This window comes from Giraffa tippelskirchi, chromosome X (assembly GCF_054371585.1).
Source record: "Giraffa tippelskirchi isolate mGirTip1 chromosome X, T2T-mGirTip1v1.2.pri, whole genome shotgun sequence".
NCBI lineage: Eukaryota > Metazoa > Chordata > Mammalia > Artiodactyla > Giraffidae > Giraffa > Giraffa tippelskirchi.
The window spans coordinates 144,665,709-144,690,722 of record NC_137289.1 but is presented as its reverse complement, the minus strand read 5'-3'; the positions used below and the strand labels follow the sequence as shown (position 1 = coordinate 144,690,722).

General features: G+C 40.6%; 1 protein-coding gene and 1 non-coding gene across 2 annotated transcripts in view; one reads left to right on the top strand and one right to left on the bottom strand.

Moving 5' to 3' along the window:
• The window catches only part of FRMPD4 (FERM and PDZ domain containing 4), a 765,281-nt gene that overhangs the window by 482,926 nt on the left and 257,341 nt on the right, over positions 1–25,014 (top strand). The gene's annotated exons all lie outside the window — the stretch shown is intronic.
• Positions 13,539–13,610, bottom strand: TRNAW-CCA (transfer RNA tryptophan (anticodon CCA)). Its single transcript has one exon. It is a non-coding gene; the product is annotated as a tRNA-Trp (tRNA).

Sequence of the window (25,014 nt, the reverse complement as noted above, 5' to 3'; positions counted from 1 at the left end):
CACCATCATTAATATAAAGTATAAATAATGGGCTGAGAGGGCTAGTAACCATCTGCTACAGCCCTGGATTCTGGAGAGAAATGAGCTGGCGGGGGTATGGTGTTCAGAGATCAGGAGCTTTATTGAGCCTCACAGAGAGGGCTGCTGGAACTGTCCACTCTGTGTTCATCTTCACTAGAGGAATGTTGCCTAAATTGGAATATTAGTTTCAAAGGATGTTATAGGAAAACGGGGCTACTTGGTCGGATCAATTTAGAAAATGCAAGGGTAAACAAAAATAAACAGATTTGCCAAAGGACATGGCAGAATTTTTCCTGTATAGTACAACTCTCCAAGAGGGAGCTATAATCCACGGTTCCCTGAAAATTTATTTATTAGGAGATGACTTCTATTATCCTCTGAATATAGTTTGGAAAATGTTCTACTGCTTCTTCCAGGCTATTTAGCTGATAGGTGGCTGGACTGCATAGGTTTCAGGGGGAATATTAGGTAGACTTTTTCATGGCCTATGCTTCCCCTCCCGCCCCCGCCACACCAGGTCTTTTCCATAAAGCTATTCCAGGAGTTTGAATGAGTATATCCTGTTTCTCATGGTAAGTTTTCCAATCGCAAGCCACGGTTTCAGAGTCCTTCTTATGACCAGTCTTGCATAAATAGGTACTGAAGCATCCAAGAGCAGACAGACGGGGCTCAAAGTCCAAGGATGTTGCCTTCACAAGTTAGCTAACAGCTTATTGGTTATCAGTGAAATCAAACATAACGGTATTCTGTGCAAAATTTCAATGTTATCAGAGGAGACAATAAGGCTAGTTAGGTTAAAGAACATAGTGAGACATTCTATGTCATCCATTAGTCTATACGGTGCAACCTTAGACAACTTGGAGTAGAGAGGCCAGTTCACTTTCTGACTTGCTGCCTGATTTTAAGAATACAGACCTTATTTTGTAATACCAAGGACCTCAGTCAGTCCTTCAATTACTTGTCTAATTGTCCCGAGGTCAGTATTTAAATTGACTTGAATTTTGAATACAAGTATGCCCTAGTGGAAAGGAATACCAACACCATTTTGCCCTTTACATGCTGAGTCTTACAGAGAAGAAGAATGAATTTTAAAAATGCATATTTCAAAAATATGTTTCCCACAGTGCCTTTGGTGAATTTTAAGGAAAACATATTAACCTGTATTAACAACAGTGAAAAAGAAGGAGAACCAAAGAACTTCTAAGAGTAATCTTGATTGGCATTGAGCCAAACGGTAGATTAAAAATACAAACATATAACTACAAGAAAAGTAGTCCAAAGAGAAGGACAGAATGTTGTTTGGAAGAGCTGTACAAGAAGTTTAAAATGGTGCCTTGTTTTTCTCCCTAGTTTTCTCTTAATGTGTAAATCAAGGCCTTTCAGTCAAGTCCATCAACTGTCCTCTCAGAAACTGAGAAAGTGAACAGGTAAACACAAATATGTAGGACCCTTTGCTTTCAGATGAGCTTTGAGGACACTCCCTCTGGCTGCTCTTTGTTAAACGTCTTGCCTTTTAGGTTCACTGGCATCATATGTTCCTTAGAAAACCACGTGAAGAGCAGTGGTATTCACCTCATGATTGGAAACAAATTCCTCCACATTGAAGCCAGGTTTTCAGCCTTAAATCTTGTAGCATTTGGAAGAGGGTCCACACAGCTGCAACTGCCATCAAATTGAATAACCTTCTCAAATGAAGTGCAAAGCAACAGCCCATTCCTCTGAGAAGTATGTGAGGGAGAAAAGCTTGGGAGAGTTGGCACCCAAATATAGACTACATGGTTCACTCTGACGGAAAGGAGGGAAAGTGATGAGCAGCCAAGAATGAACCTGTGTGGATGGGCTGAGCTGGGGGTGGGTGGCTTTTTCTAATTCTTGGGGCTCTGCCTTATGTTTGATAGACGGGCTTCTCAAATTATTCTGGGGTCTACCTAACCCTCTTGGGGCTGTCTGAGGCTTGATCAGTAGGTACCCCCTTCACCTGTTCAATTTGCTTTGAGGAAATAAAATGAACCTGCGTGAATTACCTGCTTCTCTGTTTTACCTGTTGGTGGTGATGTTCCGTTGCAAAGTCGTATCTGACTCTTTGCGACCCCATGGACTACGGCACACCAGGCTTTCCTGTCCTTCACTATCAAACTCATGTCCATTGAGTTGGTGATGGCCATGTTTTACCTGTAACCAACTCATCATCTTCGCATGAAAATGCCTCTGCCATTTTTGTATGTTTACCTAATATGTCAAGAGTCTACAAAGGGGTGTGCAGTGGAGAATCAAAGAAAAAGATTCAGCTCAAAGGCCAAAGGCATTTCATCAAGAGTAGTAAATAGACATGGTGAGCAATGGTCGTCAGAAAAGGAAGTTATAATGAAGAGCTATAGCTGTTCTTTCAGAGAAGGCAATGGCAACCCACTCCAGTGTTCTTGCCTGGAGAATCCCAGGGACGGGGGAGCCTAGTGGGCTGCCATCTATGGGGTCGCACAGAGTCAGACACGATTAAAGCGACTTAGCAGCAGCAGCAGCATAGCTGTTCTTATGGGAGAGGCTTTCCCTAAAGGTCATCATGGACAACTTGGGTTTTGTGCTAATTACCCATTTCAGGAGAAAAACATTTCCTTAACATTCAGCACTTACACTAGGAGTGAATCAAAACATGCATTTATTGGCAAGCAAGACGTAAAGGAAAGCTTTTTAATTTTATTGAAGGCTATTTCTCCTTACTGTATTTAGTTTTAACTGTACGTTAATGGGTGTGCTTTTCTTTTAATTACAGGTTAAGACTCACAAAACAACAGGGCAACCATCTTTCCTTTGTCCCAATGTGAGAGGAATGTCTAATGGTATCAGCAAGCATTTTAGTAACAAAATTTGCAAATGAAATCTCGATAAATATTTTTTTGCTGTTTCAAATACCATGAACATCCCTGGGGGCTCAGGTACATTAAACGTAGGTTAATACCATTTCAGGCAAACATGGTGATTAAAGGCTGTTCATTTCTATTTTATGGCATTAAATCTAAGCCTCTAGGAAATTCTAAGACAGATTAAATAATGTGAAAACAGTCAGCTAAAAGATGCACAAAGGAGCATGAAGCTTATTGATTAGAAAGTGAAATGAGCCTCACTTAGAGGCAGGAAGCTTGTGGAAGGAAAGTTGTGTCTATGAAGATAGCTTTTTAATAAGGTGTCATGATTGAAGAGACAAGTTTAAATCAGGTAAATAAGAAAAACATAATTAAAATGAATTAATCATGGAGTAACATCTTGTTGAAAATCCCTCTTGTTTGAGATTTAATACAAATTATATTAATAATGTGACTAATTGATGTACTCATCTCGTTTCAGAAACTTGTTTTTTTCTTATAATACATGACTGTGGGCCATGTGAACAGTACTATGTGATATATAAGCTCATTGAGTACTTTCCCTCCTTTTTCTCCTCTTTCCTTCTTCCTCATGCATCCAATAGATTTGTTGAATATGTCTGACAGCCAGTGTTTGTGTCCATCAGTGGTGTAACCACCTATTGGTCACCTCAGTTACCCTTTTGACTATTCTCTCCTTCCTAGCTTTTTGTTACCTCTAGAGCATTGGTCCCCAACCTTTTTGGCACCAGCAACCAGTTACATGGAAGACAGTTTTTCTACAGACCTGGGTGGGAGGGATGGTTTTTGGATTAAAGTAAATTACATTCATTGTGCACTTTATTTCTAATCTTATGCTGCTGCTGATCTTACAGGGGTATTGGTCCGCAGTCTGGAGGTTGGGGACTCCTGATCTAGAGTCTAGAAATCTCTGCTCACACCCCCAGAAGTAGTATTTTCAACAATGAAATTGATTGCCACCAAGAAGAGTTCATCATTTGGTGTCCTGTAGCTACTGAGCATGACTGTGCCAAGACTGAACCCCAGATTCATCTCACTCCATCAGAGGAGTTAATGGAGTTGTTACTGCAGAAGTCAAATTGAAAATGGAGTCTGATAGTTTACTAGCTTTGATGGCTGTAGTTTCCAGTCTTTCTGGAGTTTTCTAGTGCAGTTAACTTAAGTACCAGGCTACAATATTAAACTTCAGCTTTGTGGTAGAGTAATAAAATTATGTAGGGAATCAACGGTAGGTTACCAAAACCCAGGGCCGTTGCTGTTTTATTTTTTCATTCTGAGGACAGAACTTCTCAATGGCATGAAAGGGAGAGTGTGCACTTTAAAAAGAAAAAAGAGAAAAGAAAGGACAATCCCATGAAATATGAATTAAGTAATTTATAAATATTCAAGAGATGAAGTTGCTCTCTTTACTGGGTCCTGATCCCTTTTTACCTTCGTGTAGGTTTCTCCAAAGCTCCAGTTTATACCAAATTTTGTTTGTGAGGTGATCGTTTCTGTTGTGAATTCTTTAACTTCCAACAAGAATGTAGATTTTTGTTCAGGGTTTAATCTGCATCATTTATGCTCTTTAGAATGTCTGACATACCTAGATATTGCAACAAATATGTCAACTTTAAGAGCCTTTTGTCCGTCACCCTAGAATTAAAAATGGTGGATAGGACTGGATCCTTAGGAGTCACACTTGGAACCTCCTCATTTCAGAGAAGCCTGGAAATTCGTACCCCTGAAATTGCAAAACTTTGCTCACAGCTATATTGCTTAGGAGTGATGAAGCCAGTGCTAAGGTGTATTGCGTGTGGTGTTTATCTTCTTTTTCTGCATCTGCAGTTTGAATCACTCCAAGTTACATTAAGTTTTGAGGGGCCAAGAACAAAGTTTTCTATATCTTTTGAAAAGTCTCTCTTCTTTGCTGCCTTCTCACTCATTTAAAATTTCAATGTCATGGCTCAAGATGTGCTTTAAAATGTAATCAAGAGAGTGCTGGTGGAAATCATCTATTAAATTCATTCCTTGTTATGTCTCAAAGACTTTACTGTGGGTCAGAGTTTTCCAGATCAGCATGGAAAAGAAGTATCAGTACCTCATAGAATCAGTCAGTCCTTTGGAACAGAAGGCCTAAACAGCTGCTCAGTCCAAACCCCTTACCTTCAAGTGAGACCCTGTGGTGCTTAGCATCATAAACTTCTCACAGAATGCTTCTTAAGAGAAAAGTTTCCATTCCCTTCAGTATGGAAAATTCTCAAAAGAGAATGATATCTTGCTTCTAATCAAACCCACCTCTTTATTCACATCATTGAAATGGGGATCTGGATAGGAGAATAACACAGTCAGACTCCTGACATTGTCGAGAGAGAGAAAGAGCTTCTCCAGGAGTGATGTCCGGTACAGTAGTTATGGCTACTATAGATATCTATGAAACACAAGTCCACGATATGATGAACCGTCTTTGCAGAACTCGTCCAGGTTCTGTGATGACTGGAAGCAAATCAGGAAAGGATCTTTCTAGTTAGTACCTAAATTTGCTCATGCTCCCTGGCACTGTAGACTTGCTGCGCTGCTTATTCAGAATCACAGCATTTTAAAGCCAGAAGAGCCTTTAGAACTCATCTATTGTCTGGTCCTCATTTTCAGAAATGAGGAAAGTGAGGAAAAATAGGGAAAGAGACTTGCTAGCTGGTGGAGAGCTTCCTGGGAAGCAGTAATCCTCTGCACCAGGGCCCTGTACTCTTTGGCATCAGCCTGCCAGGTGCTTGAAATCTGTAGCTTGTGCCTCCTAGATGAGTTCCTCGGGGATAAGGAGCATTGGGGTAGAGCAGGAGCACAGGAAGTCAAGTGAAGTGAGAGTCACTCAGTCGTGTCAGACTCTTTGCGACCTATGGATTACAGAGTCCATGGAATTCTCCAGGCCAGAATTCTGGAGTGGGTCGCCTTTCCCTTCTCCGGGGGATCTTCCCAACCCAGGGATCAAACCCAGGTCTCCCGCATTGCAGGCAGATTCTTTACCAGCTGAGCCACAAGGGAAGCCCAAGAATAGCCCAAGAGTTGGTAGCCTAGTAGAGAATCACAGAAGCAAAACTTCTGGCTGAGACAAGGATTGCCTTGAAGCATGGTGCATCCTGAGCACTGCTTTGTATAGCAGTGACCCAGAATGGCATAACTGTGTGCCAGGCAGGGTCTTAGGAGACTCCAGGCCAGCCCTGTCTGATGAAGCTTTCTCTCAGGGTGAAGATCGGTGCTGACTGCCACATGTGGATATTGAGTGCTCAAAATCAATAGAGCTGTGCAACTGAGCAACTCAAGTTTTTGTTTTGTTTTACTTTAATTAATCAAAACTTAAGGAGCCTCATGTGACTACCGGTTGCCATCTTGGACACACTCCCTTCCTTCCTCTTTCTATGAATTTTGAACTCATGTCTAAGTGTCTGCGTTATTTTCTTTCTAAACCATTCAATGTATTCTTAAGTCTACATACAGGTAAAGATTTAAAATATTTTTGATTCCAACTTGGTATATACACTTAACTTCATTTTTGAAGTTAACAAGTTTCATGGCTAAGAGGTGAACAGGATGCACCAGTGGTCTGAAGGCAGAGACTACAAATTCAATTTGAAGCTATCTTCTCTGTCAGTCACTCTGTGCCTTGGTTTCCCTAGTTTTAGAGGAGAAATAAAGAATCACTAGAAGACTTTCTACATTTCGCAAATAAAAATCAAGAATGGGTAGCATGTTTACCTGAAATTCAAATTTAACTGTGTGTCCTGTATTTTTTCTGGCAACGCTATTAATCTGTATTTTTCAAACATCAATTCTCTCTTTTTATTTCTTTCTGTTGATTCAAGAGATAGAAAGGTGAAAACTGGAAAACATTCTCAGACCACTTTGCATCATCTTTTTGTCCATGCAAGTTTCCGTTTTCTTGACCAAAGAACTAAGTTTTAAAAAAACATGATTAATCTAAATTAAGATAGGTTTGGCCTATCTTGCCTTCTCATCTGGAAAACAATTAAGTAGATATTGAACTGAAGAGGCCCATTTTATAATAACCAAACCATTGGTCTGTTTTTCTTTTTAAAGCAAGAGTGTTTGTTTGTTGTTGTTGTTTTTAGAAGAAACAGCAAGTAGCTTTTCGGGAAAATTACAGAAGTTGACAATGCCTTTTGACTAACGTCTATTTCTGGGAAGATTGGAAATTTGCACATACTTTTTTCTCAGGGAATCCATTTGTCAAGGCAGCATTTTCACCCTTGAGGGAATGCAAGGCAATAAAATATTTCCCTACAGATCTACCAGACACATTTTTAAAGATCAGAGCTTTTAAACAAAATCATACACACTTGAGTATTTATGCCAGATGGGGAACCTGTAGCCATTCTGTGAACCTGTAAGTGAATTCACTGTATGTGTGTGATAATAAGACTAGGCCATAGTTTTGATTTGGAAATGTCATGACTTACCCATTTTGCCATCACTGACTGATGGCTGTCGGTACTTAAAATCACACAGTGGAATCCTAGAATTTCAGGGTGAGATAGTGCCATACATCTCCATGTTGAACCTGAGAGATGAGGGCATTTAAAATGAATCTTTAAGATGGCGAGACAGAATGGTGGTTCCTTTTCAAGACCAAATTGACAAATACAGTTTGTTTTACGCTCCACCCTGTGACCCTTCTTCCTCTTGCATGATCTTTTCCCTTCTCCGTTAAGTAGTGCATTTCAAAACCAGATTAAAAATCTAGTTCCTAATAAATGTTTTTAAGAGGTATTGTTGAGTGTGAACCTTTCTGAGGGAGTGCTGTAGCTTTCTTGTTCTCCTGCTCAGAGCTGAAGAATTATACTGTGGACAGACGCTGGGTGTCAGCAGTAATCCTCTGTCTCTCTGGCTCTCCTTTCTCTTCCTTCCTCCCTCCGTCTTCCTCCTCTTCTTCCTTCCTCTGCCAATGCAGTTAAAAAGTCCTTTGTTTTATTCATCAAGTATTACGTGGAAGAGCCTGGAAGAGTTGCAGTGCATTTGACGTTTTCACTCAAAATGCTGGTCTGTAGCAGATACACAGGGCAGAATAGTGCCTTATAAAGATTCAAGTGGGTGATGTTGCATACAGATTTTATATTGCTTCACAATTGCTGAGGTAAAGATGACTGAAATGTTGGGGCAGGTCATGCGCTTTCAACATATTGTAGGTTGGCGTTTCCAGGATTCAAAAGAAGTCTACATCCAGCTAGCCACTTCTGAAGCATGAAATTCCCTACTTATTTGGCTGTGTTGACAAATTTAACTAACAGACATCTGTTGGTGTCGGTGTTGGGCACTGACCAATAACAATTATAGCCTCCAACTGCTAGTTTAAGGCATCATATAGTGAGTTAAGCTCTATTGACAAGTATACCAGTAGATTAATTAGTCCTAGGAGGCTTTTCTGGAAAACAGGGAGGTTGTGGGGTATAAGACATGTAGGTCTCCACCCATACCTTCCCAGAGGGCTGGCTGGAGAATGAACAGAACTTCCTTTGTGGATATAAAAGCTGTTAACTTGGCCCCTTATGTGTTTGGGTTTTTTCCTGCAAAAGTAGTGATATGATACGTTTTAATTATAAACTAGCTAGGTTTTCAAAAAATTAACTGACAAACTTGTGTCTAGTTACTCATTTATTAAAGAATGCATTTGATAAATTTTAAATGATCAAGTGGATGTCATTAATAAGTGTTTCATTCACAATATCTGGAATATATCAATTTTCATCCATCTAATCTTCTTTGACATTATTTCCCTTGAGACTTTATTTAAGGCTCTGGAGTCCTTTTTATATATTTTATAAAAATATGTTTTATATATTTATATATATTGACATATAGTTACTGTACTATGTTATATAAGTTACAAGTGTATAATACAGTGATTCACAATTTTTAATGGTTATACTCCATTTATAGTTATTATGAAATAATGGCTATATTCCCTGTGTTGTAAAGTATATCCTTTTAGCTTATTTTATACATAGTAGTTTGTACCTATTAATCCTGTTCTCCACATCTTGCTCCTCTTCTCTCCCCACTAGTTTATTCTGTAGATCTGTGAGTCTGTGGCCTTTTTGTTATATTGACTAGTTTCTCTCTCTCTCTCTTTTTTTTTTTTAGATTCCACGTATAAGTGTCATCATATAGTATTTGTCCTTCCCTGACTTATTTCACTTAGCATCGTACTGTCCAAGTCCATTTATATTTTTGCAAATGATAAAATGTCATTCCTTTTTATGACTGAGTAGTATTCCACTGTGTGTTTTTATATATACCTGTGTGTGTGTATGTCTTTATACATTCATCTATTGATGGACACTTAGGTCAGTTTCGTATCTTGGCTATTGTGAATAATGCTTCTATGAACATTGGGTTGCATGTATCAGGAATGAAATTGCTGGGTGGTATGGTGCTTCTTTTTGTATTATTTTTCTTGAGAAACTGCCATACTGTCTACTTGGTTCACTGGTCCATATTTAGTACTTTGACTGGGTCCCAGGGCTGAATAAGTTCTATATAGATGTGGATTTATGTGTAACTGAAGGTATGGATGTGGGTGGGATGTAGAAAGAGAGATACAGATACAGTTGTAGATATCATATATATAAAGGCATCTTTCTAGTTTCTCAAGGGCACAAAATGTGAAAACAGTATGGACATTGAAGCTTTCTGCCAAATATTTATGCTGCAGCATTTATTCTGCTTTGACTGCGTGTTCTCTGGTGTATTCTTTACATTTCATAATGCTGGCCCACATCACTTTCTCAAGCGCTTGTCTGAAAGGTGTGCTGTGACAAAATAGACTTGCAGGGAACTCGCTGTAAATATTTACATTCGCTTCTGATTCCTCAGAAGAGGAAAGTGACTGAGTCACATGGAGTGACTCATACTCCATTGGTTAATAAACTTTTTTTGAGAGGGCTGCATGGTAGTGCCCCCGGTATTGAGGTGAAATGAGTCCATGTATGATAATTAGTAACATTAACCTTCAATGACATTTTTCAAAAGTAAGTTGAACCATCTGCTTCTTCATATTTGTCATATTTAATATACCAGGTTGGTTTTTTGATTAGAAAGTGGGCAACCACTGTATCCTTTTGGGAAATCTGCCTAAAGCAGAGAGATGACGCCAACTGGCAGAGTGCAAAGCCTAAAATAATTGGAGGAGTATTAATTCTAATCAGTCCCCCACCTTGGATGTCAGTGCATGTTTGAATGTAGCAGGCATCATGACATACGTGAATCAGGTTCATTCGGTTTAAAGGAAAAGGACATTAACTGTCATCTCACGATTATAAAATGTGACTTTGATAGCATTCTTTTCTTGAATTTTCTACTGCTATGCTTGAAATTATTACTACCCTTTCGACCCAGGATAGATGCCAAACTGCCACTTTAACTTATATGACTTTTATGCCCTTTCAATTTGGTTTCCAGTTTGGTTATTAAACAAGTTCGGGCCAAGTATCAAGATCACAAAAGAGTTTCATTTTGTTTCATTAGAGTTCACTGTGTTACTGTTTCTGCTTTAATAGTTTAAAGTCATGAAAGATTTTGTAATGAAACTGATTTGAAGAGAACACTTGGAACTATAGTTATGACCCACAATTAAAAGAAATTCATGTACGCAAAACTCAGAAACTAAAATTCTCATAATTCCAATTTTAACAAGCCTCAGAGAAAGGGTTAATTCTCCTATTTTTGTTAGAAGAATATAATTAAACTGCACATCCCTTAGTTTAAGCCAGACCTTAGCTGAAGAAAGCCTGTCATTATAAGGAAATTTATTGTTCCAGTTCCGTTGTCATTTATTTTTTCCCTGTAAAACTTGGACAACTTAATTTGCCAGTTGATAGGATGTCCTTCTATCTTGGTGAGTCTTGTAATGCAAGTTAAATCTCAATCTGTCTGTCTCTCTGTCTCTCTGTCCCTCAGTGGAGAATATAATTCTCCACCTATGCAGATGAAATTGTTTATGCGGACGCTGCTTATATCCGTGGCTTCTGGCAGGTTGAGTGAGGACTATCTGAGGACAGTTGCTTCTAAGAGTTTTTGGCTTCTGTTGCTCCCCGTTTCTGCTCCTCACCATGTTCCAGATTTTCCTTGTTATTCTTATCCCCCAGCACTCTCCCTGTCTTTGGAAGGACCAAATGTGCCAGAGATAAATGTAGAAACATGAAAAGAGGAGTAAATATCTAACATAAGTTGGATATGTTAGTTAAATTGGGACAGAGGATGATTAAAGAATATTGGTTTTATACAGCAGTCAATTGGCCTCTAGATATATTACCATACAGATATTCTTTAGATACCATAATGATTTCTGTGATACCGTAATAAATCTGAGGTCTGATGGCTGCAATGTTTAGATTCTTCTATTGCACAAACAGTGTATTTGTGAAGTAGTGCAAAGTCATGCTTGTTAATTTATTTACAGAGTATTAGATGAGGTGCTGTGGGAGATAAATGTGAACCAGAGCTGTTGTCCACAAGTTACCTTAGAGCAAGGGGGCAGGTGACCACAGATGCCCATTTTTTACTGGAAGGGCAAATGGGGCTTCAGATGGGCAGGCCCTTGCAGGGGGCCCTGCAGACTCTCTGGTTCAGTGCCAGCTGGGGGCCCTGCCCAGCTGGCTGCATGAGTGAAGGCTGAGGCCCTGGCTCCCTGGCCTGTGCTGGGGAAATTGAAGGTCACACTTCTCAGGTGGCCAAAAGGAAGAAGAGGAGGAGGAGGAGGTGGGCGGGGCAGCCAGCGTTTTGCCAGTGAGACACCTGTCTTTGACCAAAAGGGCCTAGTGCCACCCTTCACTAATTCCGGCTCTCTCTAACAAAGTCAGTGTTTCTCCAAACTTTCCTCCTGCCCCATCCTAAGAATGTCGATAGAGTGGTCAGGACAGAAATCTCTGTGAAAACGCCTCTCTGATCAAATCTGACTAATAATTGAGGGAAGAAACGTTCCACAAAGAGGGGATAGAAGTCCGAAGAGCCTAAGGCAGGAATAAGCTTCACATGTTCCAGAAACAAAACACCCTGCTTGTAAGATCCAGAGGATTTCCTCATCTTATTAAATTGCACCAGGGCAGACACTCAGGCCAAGCCTCTCGGAGTCTTCCTTGCTTTCTCTCTCCCCCTCGCCTCTCCCCCTACATCCTTTCCATGAACAGGATTCTGCAATAGGCTCCTTTGATGTAATCAATACCACTGGTAACCAGGACCCCCCACCATCATTCTCTTGGATGACTTTAGCTGCTTCTTCATGGCTCTTCGCGCTGCAGCTCTTCCCCCTTTCACTCCATTTTTTATGGACCAGCCAGAAAGGTCTTTCAAAAAACACAACTCAGATCATGGGCCTGCCCCTGCTGGTACTACACCAATGTCTTCCCACGCCTGAGAATCAACTCTCAAGTCCTCTGCTCGGCCTCCATGGCTGACCTCTCCTGGCCCCTGCCTACCTTCCATGCGGCCTTTGCAACCACTCTCCTCACCCCACTCCACTTCTGGCACAAGAGCCTCTTTATTTTGCAAGTTTCTTCCTACCTCAGACTCATTGCGCTCTCTCCCCTCTTCTCCAAACACCTTTTCCTTCAGGCCTCGTTACTCAGGGCTCCTGGAAAATGCCAGAGTGTCCTGGCCACTCAGTCTGAAGTCGATCCCTCTTCCTGTTCGATTGACTCTATCCTGTCTCTCCCTCTTTTGGTTTCCCAGTGTCTTTCCACACCCTAGCCATTCTCATTTATGGTTTGCTTGTTTGTCACCTCACCTGCTCTCTCCGCTCACGATCCTAAGGATGGAATTTCCCTGAGAGCCATACAGGTCTTGTTAGTCCCTGTCTCCCTTAGCAGCTCAAACAGGACCTGAGTGCTCAGAAAATACACATTGAATCTCTGAATAACATGGAATTAGCAGCAGTATGGAAACAGCACAGCTGTCATGCTGAATGGATCCTTTCTGCTCTCCCCGGGCCATTCATTGGTCTTGACCTTCTGGGAGGTTCAAACTTGCTCCTGATTCCTATCTTGAAATGTGTTCTTCCCTTCCACTGGCTCATAACCTGGCCCCATTTGGGTCTGTATTTCTCTTGTGAGTTTAATGTTAGTGACCCAGGAAGCATTCACCAGCCTCAGACCTCAAAACTGTTTGTGTCGTTGTTGTGGCCAAGTGTGAACTTTTTTAGATCGTTCATTTTGAATATTTGGAAACATATCCAAGGGTGCAGAGAATAGTATAATGACACCTATATCCCCATCCCATCACCCTGTCACATGGATTTAGCAATCATGACAGTTTTGCCACATCTGCAATGTATTTGGAGAAAGAATCTTAAATCACAGAAATCATGATTATAGAGCGTAAATACTTCCGCTTGAAATTTTATTACACATACAAAACAGCATGCTCATACCTATGCAGATTAACAATGCCTTCAAAGCATGTGATACTCACTCCACATTCAAACTATCGCAATCGTCCCCAACATTACTGTCCAAGTGAAAGTGAAGTCGCTCAGTCGTGTCCGACTCTTTGTGACCCCATGGACTGTAGCCCACGAAGCTCCTCCGTCCATGGGATTCTCCAGGCAAGAATACTGGAGCGGGCTGCCATTTCCTTCTCCAAGAGATCCTCCCAAACCAGGGATTGAACCCAGGTCTCCTGCATTGGAGGCAGACGCTTTAACCTCTGAGCCACCAGGGAAGCCAAACAAGGAATCAAAAATGGCCCACATTTCTAGTATCTCTTTTATTCTAGACTAGCTAGCTGTCTTTTCATTAATGCCAATGACTTTTGAAGGAATCAGGTCCTGTGAAATGTCTCAACCTTCTGGATTTGACTTACTTTGTGGTAGTTTTAAATTTTTCTTTTATCACCTATAATTTGTTACTGGAAGTTACAATCAAAGGTCTGAGTGTAGTCCAAGGTGAAGTAGCCGGGCATGTGAGAAGCTGAATCTAATAAAAGAGTGAAATAAATGTTCTAAGAGAACAAGGGGAGCCCATAGAAGGATGGAAGAAGTCAGAGAAAAGTTTCCCTAGAGAGTGACATTGAAGCCATCCTTGAATTTTGAACAGGTTTTGATTGGCACAAAGGCACTATTAATCTCTAGTCAAATTGCCGCAAAGTCCTGTCTCCCTCATTAATGTGAAATCAGCAGTGTAATGAAGACTTAAAACCTGTGCCCAGGAGCTGTTGTTTATTTGCACATTGTCAATTATCTCACTCTTCTGGAATTAATGTATAAGTGACTAAAGACAAATGAATAATTAAATTAAATTGTTATTTCAGGTTTTTGTTGTTGTTGTTTAGGAACTGCATATAAAAATCTGAGGAAAAAAGAACTGAGATAAAAATCTGAGGAACACTTTAGAGACAATGGGACAGTTTTATATGCTAGCCCAGAATCCATGCTTTCAATATCATTTCCCTAATGTCACTGGTACTTTATTTATTTTTGAAAGGTGGAGTGGGGTGACATTCTGTGTAGTGATGAGGAGAGTCATCATAGCATGACGGAAGTATGAAAATATGGTTTGTCTTTGACTATGCTAGTGGTTCTCAACCAGGGGCAGTTTTGTTCCTCAGGGAACATTTAGCAATGTCCAGAGATGTTTTGTCATAATTGAGGGAGGAGACAATATTGGCAGCTAGTGGATAAGGGCCACAGAGGCTCTTCAACATTGTACAATAACACAGGGCAGCCCCCAAAGCAAAGAATTATCTTTGATTCTTAATGTCAATAGCATCCAGGCTGCAAAACCCTAGATGATGCTAATATATTCAGACACACCCCGGTTTTCAGGAAAATTTATGACTAGTATTTCAGGGAGTACTTATATAATCATCCCCATAGGTCAAATTTTTAATAATCTCTGAAGTTCCAGTGATATATTTTAACAGAGTAGAGGGCGGTGGCATTAACATGGAAATCTAAAAATTGACTTTGAGATACTAGAGGGAAAAAATAACTCAAATTACAGGAAGGCCTGTTCTTAATTAAAAAAAAAAAAATCCCCTCTTGCTGTTGGGGTAATAGAGCTCTCTAGGTCTCTCTCCCCTACACAGCTGCATGGGTTAATATCTGCTTCCAGGGAGGATCTGCTGACCCCAGTGCAGTGAATACAGGCAATCAGTCTCCAAGTTCTTCTTCTTGAGCTTCCTGGTAGTTCCTTCACCCGGAAGCTATTTCTCAACTGAAACCCCACCTAACTGCATTATTTTGTTCCCTGAAGCTTCAACCATTAGCTTGAATTATAATAACTCCCTGTGTTGCTGCCTCTGTGTGTCTACTAAAGTGTGGCCCAAGTAAGTAAAATACAGCCCTTATATGAGTTTCCTATGGCTGCTATAACAAATTCCCGCACACTTACTGACTTGAAACTACTAAAATTTATCATTTTACCATGCTGAAGGTTAGAAATCCAAAGTAGATTTCACTGAACTAAAATCGAGCTGTTAACAGGGCTGGTTCCTTCTGCAGGCTCAGGGGAGAATCCATTTCCTAACCTTTCCCAGATCCTAGAGGCTTCCCACATTCCTTGCCTTGTGGCCCCCAATCATTCAGACCTCTGCTTCCATCATCACATCTCCTCCTCTGCCCCTCCTGCTTCTTCTTTCACTTATCAGGAACTTGTAATTTCATTGGATCCACTAGGATAATCTAGGATCCTTTTCCCATCTCAAAATACTTATTTACATCTTCAAGTTCCTTTTGCCATATAAAGTAACATATTTACAAGCCTGGAGATTAGGGCATTGACATCTTTTGGGGGGCCAGTATTCTACCTGCTGTTGACCTAAAACCAGTCAACAGCAAAAATGGGTTCATTCAGCATCAGCAAAGAATCACAATTCTTCAACCATGGCGGTCCCTGTGTGAGTCCCCTGCAAAAAATGGAGAGGAGAACTCTGTCATAGGAAAGGAAGTTAGGAGGCTAGAGTAAACAAACAGGCCATGGCTTTCCATTGGCTGAGTTGTGTTAGTCTCTCATTAGCTGAGCTATTGCTTGGAAGGAAGAGGGAGTCTTTCTTCTTCCTATCGGGCTTTGCTATCCTGGCATGGAGAATAAAAGGAAAAACAAAACCCCAAATGCCAAAGGGATTTCAATGGGATGAAGTTCGTCCACCACTTAGAGAATATCTCTGCAGCTGTTGCACCAGCTGGGCCACCATGGTGTCCGAGATGCCGGGGCAGGTCTCCTCCGCCAGGTAGATGGCCCCGCACAGCTCCTTGATGGATCCCTGGTTACCTCCGCACGCCTGGCTCTTCTCCTTCAGCTCTGCAAAGAGCGGAGAAATAATCGTAGATAAACACTGAGAGAAAGGCCTCTTTGGGATGTCTTTCATCTTGTTTCTTTCTAGATCTGACAGCTGGAGAGCTCCATTCTCCAGGAGAGCAAAGACGGAACAAGTGTTCCGTGTTCAATTTGAGTTTTCTTTCTATAAATTTTTTACACTGCCATAGTTTGAAAGTGACAACATGCAATTTAACACAGAGCTGCAGCTCCAGAGTCAACAGACATGAATTACAATACTAGTTCCAACAACTATGAGCCATGTAGATATGGGAAAGTTACTTTACCTTGCCTTAGTTTCTCTATCTCTAGAATAAGTATTCCAATAGTACCTCCCTAGAAGGGTAATTGTTGAAGACAATAAGTAAAACAATGTACTTAAAACTGTATACAGAACTCAGTATGCATTAGTTATTGTTACTCATGGGGCTGTTAATGAGGATTAAACAAGAAAATTCTCATGTCAGCAGACTTTTTCTATAAAGGGCCACGAAGAATATGGGTTTGGATTTGCAAAGTATATATTTTTGGCCCTCTTATTATAAAGGGCCACAAAGTATATGTTTTTTGCAAAACTAGCATATTATCAAAAGTATCAACCATACAGTTTATTGTAGACGATTCTGGGTATAACAACCATGTATAGTCATTGTTAAATACATTAAAATCTAAGAACCACTGAGTAAGGAAAAAAGGGTGTTTATACTCCAAAGTCTGGGTAGGCCTTATGAGATAACCACCAAATTCTATGGTCATGATACCACATCTGATTTCCAGTTTTCTTTTAACTAAAATATAATTCCTCCTGTTTTTTCTACTCATAATTTCAAATTAAGTAACTTAGGACACTGCCTTGTACATAGTACATTTTCAATAGCACTTTGCTGAAAAACATTGTCATGGCCCATTGAGTCAAAATCTCTGTGTGCGAGATGTAAGCACTTGCTGTTTGAGGAAGCTCTCCGGATGATTCCCCGGCCGCCTGAATGGAGAAGGTTCACTCCACAACCTCACGTCTGCTTCCTGTAACAAGAAGAGGACATGCTGGGCCCTGGATTACTAGCTGATTGTGACTGAGGCAGCATGTGACACAGTGAGAGCGCAGTGCTCAGTCAATGTTTTGTTGTTGTTTAGTGGCTAAGCCCTGTCCGACTCTGCGACCCCATGGACAGTAGCCCCCAGGCTCCTCTGTCCATGGGATTTCCCAGGCAAGAATACTGGAGTGCGTTGCCATTTACTTCTCCAGAAGATTCTTCCCCACCCAGAAATTGAACCCGGGTCTCCTGCACTAGTAGGCAGACTCTCCAGCGTCTGAGCCACCAGTGTAGCCCCATAGTTCAGTACAATAAATGACTGCTGACCATTTGGGATCCTTGGATGGCAAATCCCAAAAACCAAAACCGATTAATTTAGCCAAAGTAGAAAATAAATGAAGGCACTCCAAGGATTCAAAGAAGACAAGTATCAGAAAGGATAAAATTAAGGGCATCTTACTAAATCTGAGAAGGAGCAACAGGATGGCTGCACAAGGATTGTTCACGAGGATGAATGGCCTCTGCCCTTTTCCTATCTTTCTTTTGCTTCAATCAGGGAGAGATTATCCACTCACTCCACCGGCTTGGAGTGAGTGAGACAGCTTGATGGGCAAGCCTCACCCTACTCGTAATTCATGGAGGAGAGTTTATCTCCATGGAAAAAAATGAGTTAGGCCTTTACTAAAAGAAAGGACAAGAGGCAGCAGTAAGTTTTTGATATCTAGTTGGTGCTGTTTTTGTTGTTATTCTTATTAAACACCTTCGTGGTGAGGTAGCATAAAACAGTACTCCCCATGATACAAGGCACAGTCGATGATGCCTAAGCCTTTCCTGAACACTGGTAAGTCACAGTGCTTGCTGTGCAGTGGATTTCAGGATGCTGCCCTTATTCCTGTAGAGTAGTGCTTCTCAACTGAGTGACTGTGCCCACTTCACGTTGTGGGGGGGTTGGTTGCTACTGGCATCCAGTGGGTAGAGGCCAAGGATGTTGATAAACATCCAATAACGCATAGGGTAGCACCCACAGCAGAGAATTGTCTGACCTACCCCCTCTATAGGGGTAAGGCTGAGAAACCCTGGGAGGTGTAAGGTAGGTGGATACTTGTTGTGTTGATGCAGTTTTCCCTTTTTCCCCGGCCAACGGGGATGTGCTTTTTCCATTTCCTAAACTATTTCTCTTTGTGTGCTCTACATCCCTTCTTTAGAAGTGCGACTGAGGAGTATATGAATCTTTCCATTTATTGAAGACAGCAAAGCTTGTAGATGGGCTGTCCTGTTAAAATTATGAATACAACACAGTGACACAGAGAAATAGGAAATGCAGATCACATTTCTAGAATTTACTTCTACGAGGTTACTCCAGAATTTAACATGCGAAAAATAAATTAGCAGAAGAAATGAATTTTGGGTAAACACATTAAAGAAACACAGAAGAGTATTTTAATCATCAAATAGTAGATTTAAAAATAAATTCAATTAAATTTTGATGTTTTCCGATTTTACTGAAAGCATTCTTCGATAAAATTAAAAGGGCAATTACCAAAAATCACTCAATGTTATGATATTTTATTTAGATTTTGAGGGGGAAAGGGTGTTGATTAGTACCGCCCTTGAATAGTGGTATATTTTTATTAATTCTTAAAAGTGCTTATTAAGTTCATTGCTGTTCACTAACCTTTTATCTGTTTTTTTAAGTATGTAAAATAGTAGCCCTTTTCTCTCTTGAATTTTAGAGTAATGCGGCCTATTTATTGAAGCTTATTTAGACTTCCAATTTATGCAGAGACTTTTTTCATGAGAAGAGGCATCAGATGTAGTTCATTATTTTTCAGTTTGTGGCCCATTAGCATCACTGGCTGAATTGAATAATAGCTTGTTCATTTCTTCTCATCCCTGTACCCCTCCTATTTACACATCCAGGGAATTATTCTCCTGAGTTTAGTGTGGATCTTTTTGCATGCATGTGTTTTCTCAAATGAGTATCATTGTTTTATATATATATTTGTTTCATTGTGAAGAATTTTTTCCAGTATTATGTATCATTGTGTGTGTTTCTCCTGAGCCTTGGGATTTTAAGATCTATCCATGTTACTCTCTGTACTTCTAATTTTTTTTTCATAATTACCATGTAATGCTCCTTGGTGTGGGCTTCCTAGGTGTCTCAGTGGTAAAGAATCCGCCTGCCAATACAGGAGTCGTGAGTATAAATGATCCCTGGGTCAGGAAGATCCTCTGGAGGAGGAAATGGCAACCTATTCCAGTATTCTTGCCTGGGAAATCTCATGCACAGAGGGACCTGGCGGGTTACAGTTCATGGGGTCACAAAGAGTTGGACATGGCTTAGCGACCGAGCACGCTCGTGCTCATTGGTGTTCAGCTTCAGTAAATAAGCCCTGTTATTGGTTTTCGAGATGTAACCACCTTGCATCAGGAACTTTTAAGTTCTACTTTTGCCCCTTTTATGATGGAGTCATGAAAGTGTAATCAATTACTCAGCCATTAAAAAAAATACATTTGAATTGGTTCTACTGAGATGGATGAAACTGGAGCCCATTATACAGAGTGAAGTAAGCCAGAAAGAAAAACACCAATACAGTATACTAATGCATATATATGGAATTTGAAAGATGGTAACGATAACCCTATATGCGAGACAGAATAAGAGACACAGATGCATAGAACAATTTTATGGACTCTGAGGGAGAAGGTGAGGGTGGGACGTTCTGGGAGAATAGCATTGAAACATGTATATTATCATATGTGAAACAGAACACCATTCCATGTTCGATGCATGAGACAAGGGCTCAGGGCCGGGGCAATGGGATGACCCAGAGGGATGGGATGGGGAGGGAGGTGGGTGGGGGGGTCCAGGAAGGGGAACACATGTAAACCCATGGCTGATTCATGTCAATGTATGGCAAAAACTATTACAATATTGTAAAGTAATTAGCCCCCAATTAAAATAAATAAATTTATTAAAAATCAAAAAAAAAAAGGTGTAATCAAAGCAAAAGCTGCTAGCAGTGAATAGCGGTTAAAATGTCAATTTCAGATCCCTCAAAACTGATCCCGCCCACAATCCCATAAAATGCTGTTTACTTTTAACCCTGGTGAAGAAAATTTTCTTTCCTTAATCCCCAACTCTTGCTAAAGGCTGTTTAGTGTATGTTTTCTCTGAGGCCATTACCTCTAGCAAATACCACTTTAAATATAAGAGTTTTTGTAGTTGCCTTTCCTTCCTTCAGGCCCCTTTCATCTTACTACCGACTTACAGAAAAGGCCTTGGAATTTTCCTTTCTGTCTGCTGGTCTCTTCTATGCTTAGAGTTTTGTTCATGTATCACTCTTGAACATGCAGAAAGAAAAATAACATAAGCAGAATAAATTGTTTAAGGCAGTCCTGAACCTCATATTCACAGTTCCTTCTGAATGCCTTTTTGACTCGTAATCACTGATGTCCACATGGTTCATTCAATATTGTCTTGTAACATCAATAGTGTTGGTGATGTGGCATTTCTTAATAATCCCCACTTTTGTTTCTGGGATTTTTCTTCCAAATTCTTAATAACCACTCTGTACATTTTGATGATTCAGTTCTCCTTGCTTGGCCTGAGATAGGCAATAGTTTTCTAAGTATATATCTTTGCAGCACACTGCAACACAACTTTGTATACTTGTGTAGGTATTTTCCTGCTGAAAGCATGTCACCTTACTAAAAAAATGTGAAAATCTTTTCAGTTCTTCAATCATTAATATTTGCTTTCCTAATATCAAATTCATAGCTTGCTGCTCTGTTTCCATGCCTTTCTGTGTATCAGTAACTTTCCATTTCAATGTTGAATCATAGTATAATCTTTTGCAAGACATTTTAAATGGGATTTAAGCTTAACCTGAGTTAACTGAAGCTGAACTTCAACGGTTCTATGAAGACCTACAAGACCTTTTAGAACTAACACCCAAAAAAGATGTCCTTTTCATTATACGGGACTGGAATGCAAAAGTAGGAAGTCAGGAAATACCTGGCGTAACAGGCAAATTTGGCCTTGGAGTACAGAATGAAGCAGGGCAAAGGCTAATAGAGTTTTGCCAAGAGAACACACTGGTCATAGCAAACACCCTTTTCCAACAACACAAGAGAAGACTCTACACGTGGATATCACCAGATGGTCAACATCAAAATAAGATTGATTATATTCTTTGCAGCCAAAGATGGAGAAGCTCTATACAGTCAACAAAAACAAGACTGGGAGTGGACTGTGGCTCAGATCATGAACTGCTTATTGCCAAATTCAGACTTAAATTGAAGAAAGTAGGGAAAACCTCTAGACCATTCAGGTATGACCTAAATCAAATCCCTTATGATTATACAGTGGAACTGACAAATAGATTTAAGGGACTAGATCTGATAGAGAGAGTGCCTGATGAATTTTGGACAGAGGTTCGTGACATTGTACAGGAGACAGGGATCAAGACCATCCCCATGGAAAAGAAATGCAAAAAAGCAAAATGGCTGTCTGAGGAGGCCTTACAAATAGCTAGGAAAAAAAACAGAAGCAAAAAGCAAAGGAGAAAAGGAAAGATATTCCCATCTGAATGCAGAGTTCCAAAGAATAGCAAGGAGAGATAAGAAAGCCTTCCTCAGCAATCAAAGCAAAGAAATAGAGGAAAACAACAGAATGGGAAAGACTAGAGATCTCTTCAAGAAAATTAGAGATACCAAGGGAACATTTCATGCAAAGATGGGCTCGATAAAGGACAGAAATGGTATGGACCTAACAGAAGCAGAAGATATTAAGAAGAGATGGCAAGAATACACAGAAGAACTGTACAAAAAAGATCTTCATGACCCAGATAGTCACGATGGTGTGATCGCTCACCTAGAGCCAGGCATCCTAGAACGTGAAGTCAAGTGGGCCTTAGAAAGCATCACTACGAACAAGGCTAGTGGAGGTGATGGAATTCCAGTTGAGCTATTTCAAGTCCTGAAAGATGCTGCTGTGAAAGTGCTACACTCAATATGCCAGCAAATCTGGAAAACTCAGCAGTGGCCACAGGACTGGAAAAGGTCAGTTTTCATTTCAATCCCAAAGAAAGGCAATGCCAAAGAATGCTCAAACTACCCCACAATTACACTCATCTCACACGCTACTAAAGTAATGCTCAAAATTCTCCAAGCCAGGCTTCAGCAATACGTGAACCGTGAACTTCCAGATGTTCAAGTTAGTTTTAGAAAAGGCAGAGAAACCAGACATCAAATTGGCAACATCTGCTGGATCATCGAAAAAGCAAGAGAGTTCCAGAAAAGCATCTATTTCTGCTTTATTGACTCTGCCAAAGCCTTTGACTGTGTGGATCACAATAAACTGTGGAAAATTCTGAAACAGATGGGGATACCAGACCACCTGACCTGCCTCTTTAGAAACCTGTATGCAGGTCAGGAAGCAACAGTTAGAACTGGACATGGAACAACAGACTGGTTCCAAATAGGAAAAGGAGTACGTCAAGGCTGTATATTGTCACCCTGCTTATTTAACTTATATGAAGAGTACATCATGAGAAACGCTGGGCTGGAAGAAACACAAGCTGGAATTAAGATTGCTGGGAGAAATGTCAGTAACCTCAGATATGCATATGACACCACCCTTATGGCAGACAGTGAAGAAGAACTAAAGAGCCTCTTGATGAAAGTGAAAGAGGAGAGTGAAAAAGTTGACTTAAAGCTCAACGTTCAGAAAACTAAGATCATGGCATGTGGTCCCATCACTTCATGGGAAATAGATGGGGAAACAGTGGAAACAGTGTTAGACTTTATTTTTTTGAGCTTCAAAATCACTGCAGTTGGTGATTGCAGCCATGAAATTAAAAGACGCTTACTCCTTGGAAGGAAGGTTATGGCCAACCATGATAGCATGTTTAAAAGCAGAGACATTACTTTGCCAACAAAGGTCCATCTAGTCAAGGCTATGGTTTTTCCAGTGGTCATGTATGGATGTGAGATTTGGATGGTGAAGAAAGCTGAGCACCGAAAAATTGATGCTTTTGAACTGTGGTGTTGGAGAAGACTCTTTAGAGTCCCTTGGACTGCAAGGAGATCCAAGCAGTCCATCCTAAAGGAGATCAGTCTTGGGTGTTCATTGGAAGGACTGATGTGGAAGCTGAAACTCCAGTACTTTGGCTACCTCGTGCGAAGTGTTGACTCATTGGAAAAGACCCTAATGCTGGGAAGGATTGGGGGCAGGAGGAGAAGGGGACGACAGAGGATGAGATGGTTGGATGGCATCACTGACTCGATGGATATGGGTTTGGGTAGACTCCGGGAGGTGGTGATGAACAGGGAGGCCTGGCGTGCTGCGATTCATGAGGTCGGGAAGAATCGGACATGACTGAACGACTGAACTGAACTGAACTGAACTGAGTTAATTGAGTTGTATCTATACAGAACAGAATTCTGTTGAAGGGGAGCCCATAGAAATAGCAATGACTATATTGTCCACACATCTTCAAGGCAAACAGCAATTACTTAGTAGAGAACAATTTAAAACACTCTCAACTGTAAGTCTCATCCCAATTTTAAAGATGTCATAGTGTAGAAAATATTCATCTTATATCATTCCAGATATAGATACTCAAGATACAATATGGTGACTCCATAGATTGTATCAGAGGCCTAAGCTCCTTTGCCTGTTTACCATTGCATCCTTAGCACATGACTTCCACTGTCAAGGCCCCTATAGAGAACAAGATGATATTTGTGCTCCATCAGAAAGGGAGGAAATCAAAAAGGCAGAGAATTTGCAGCTCATCAGACACCCCGTAACTTGAAGATCAGCTGGATGGGAAGTATAATCGTTTACTTGGGCATGTTTATCTTTTGGTAGCAAATTGGGCTGTTGATATGGGGAAGGAGAAAAGAATGAATGCTGAGTAATGAATTGGGGGTCTCTTCACCACATCCTTTTGAAAGGCTCAGTTCCCATGCAACCTGATTCACATCCCCCTTCAGCCTAATTTCTATCATATGACAATTCATTGTGCCATGCTTTGTGACATATCTTGACACTTTGTTCTTGTCATTATATGTCATCAAAAATAAGCACAGTTCCATAGTGATTGGTATTTAACATGGCTAAACCACTTCTCCCTAACAGGTCTCCTTGTTCTTTGAGGCAGATCTGTCTTCCACATCATAGTCACTTTTCCCAACCCATCATCACCCACCACGCTGCCACTGTCTGAATTAGCTTAGATGCAATAAATGCTCCATACATGGATTCAATGTCATCCAGCGTCTGTGGCCTCGATAAGTGATTGCTGCTTCTAGCTGATTTGGTGTCTGAGGCTCCCTGTTTGAGTCCAGGCAGAAATTTATAGATGCAGCAGTTTGAAAAGAGGAAGTTTTTAGAGTCTGCTTATCTCCTTTGGTAATGTTTTAACCCACGTTCTGGTGGACATCAGTTCTGGGTCAGGTATTTCTGTAGCATTCAGATTGAAGAAGCTCTGCTGCTGCTTGTTGTAAGACACTCAGGGTCATGCCTAATAACAGCAGCCAAGGCAGAGGTGGTGGATTTTATGAGGGTAAAGAAAGACTCAGTGGTTCGTGGAAAAGGAATTTCTGTTTGAGGTTGTCATTGCCTTGCACTTCATCTCATAGAGTGATAGTTTGCAAACACCAGTATTCCCTGATTTCTCATTTTGAGCCGTTTTGGTTGAGTCTGCTTCAACATATTGGTGATCATCAAATGTTATGGAATATCCACTCTACTGGGAGCATCAACAA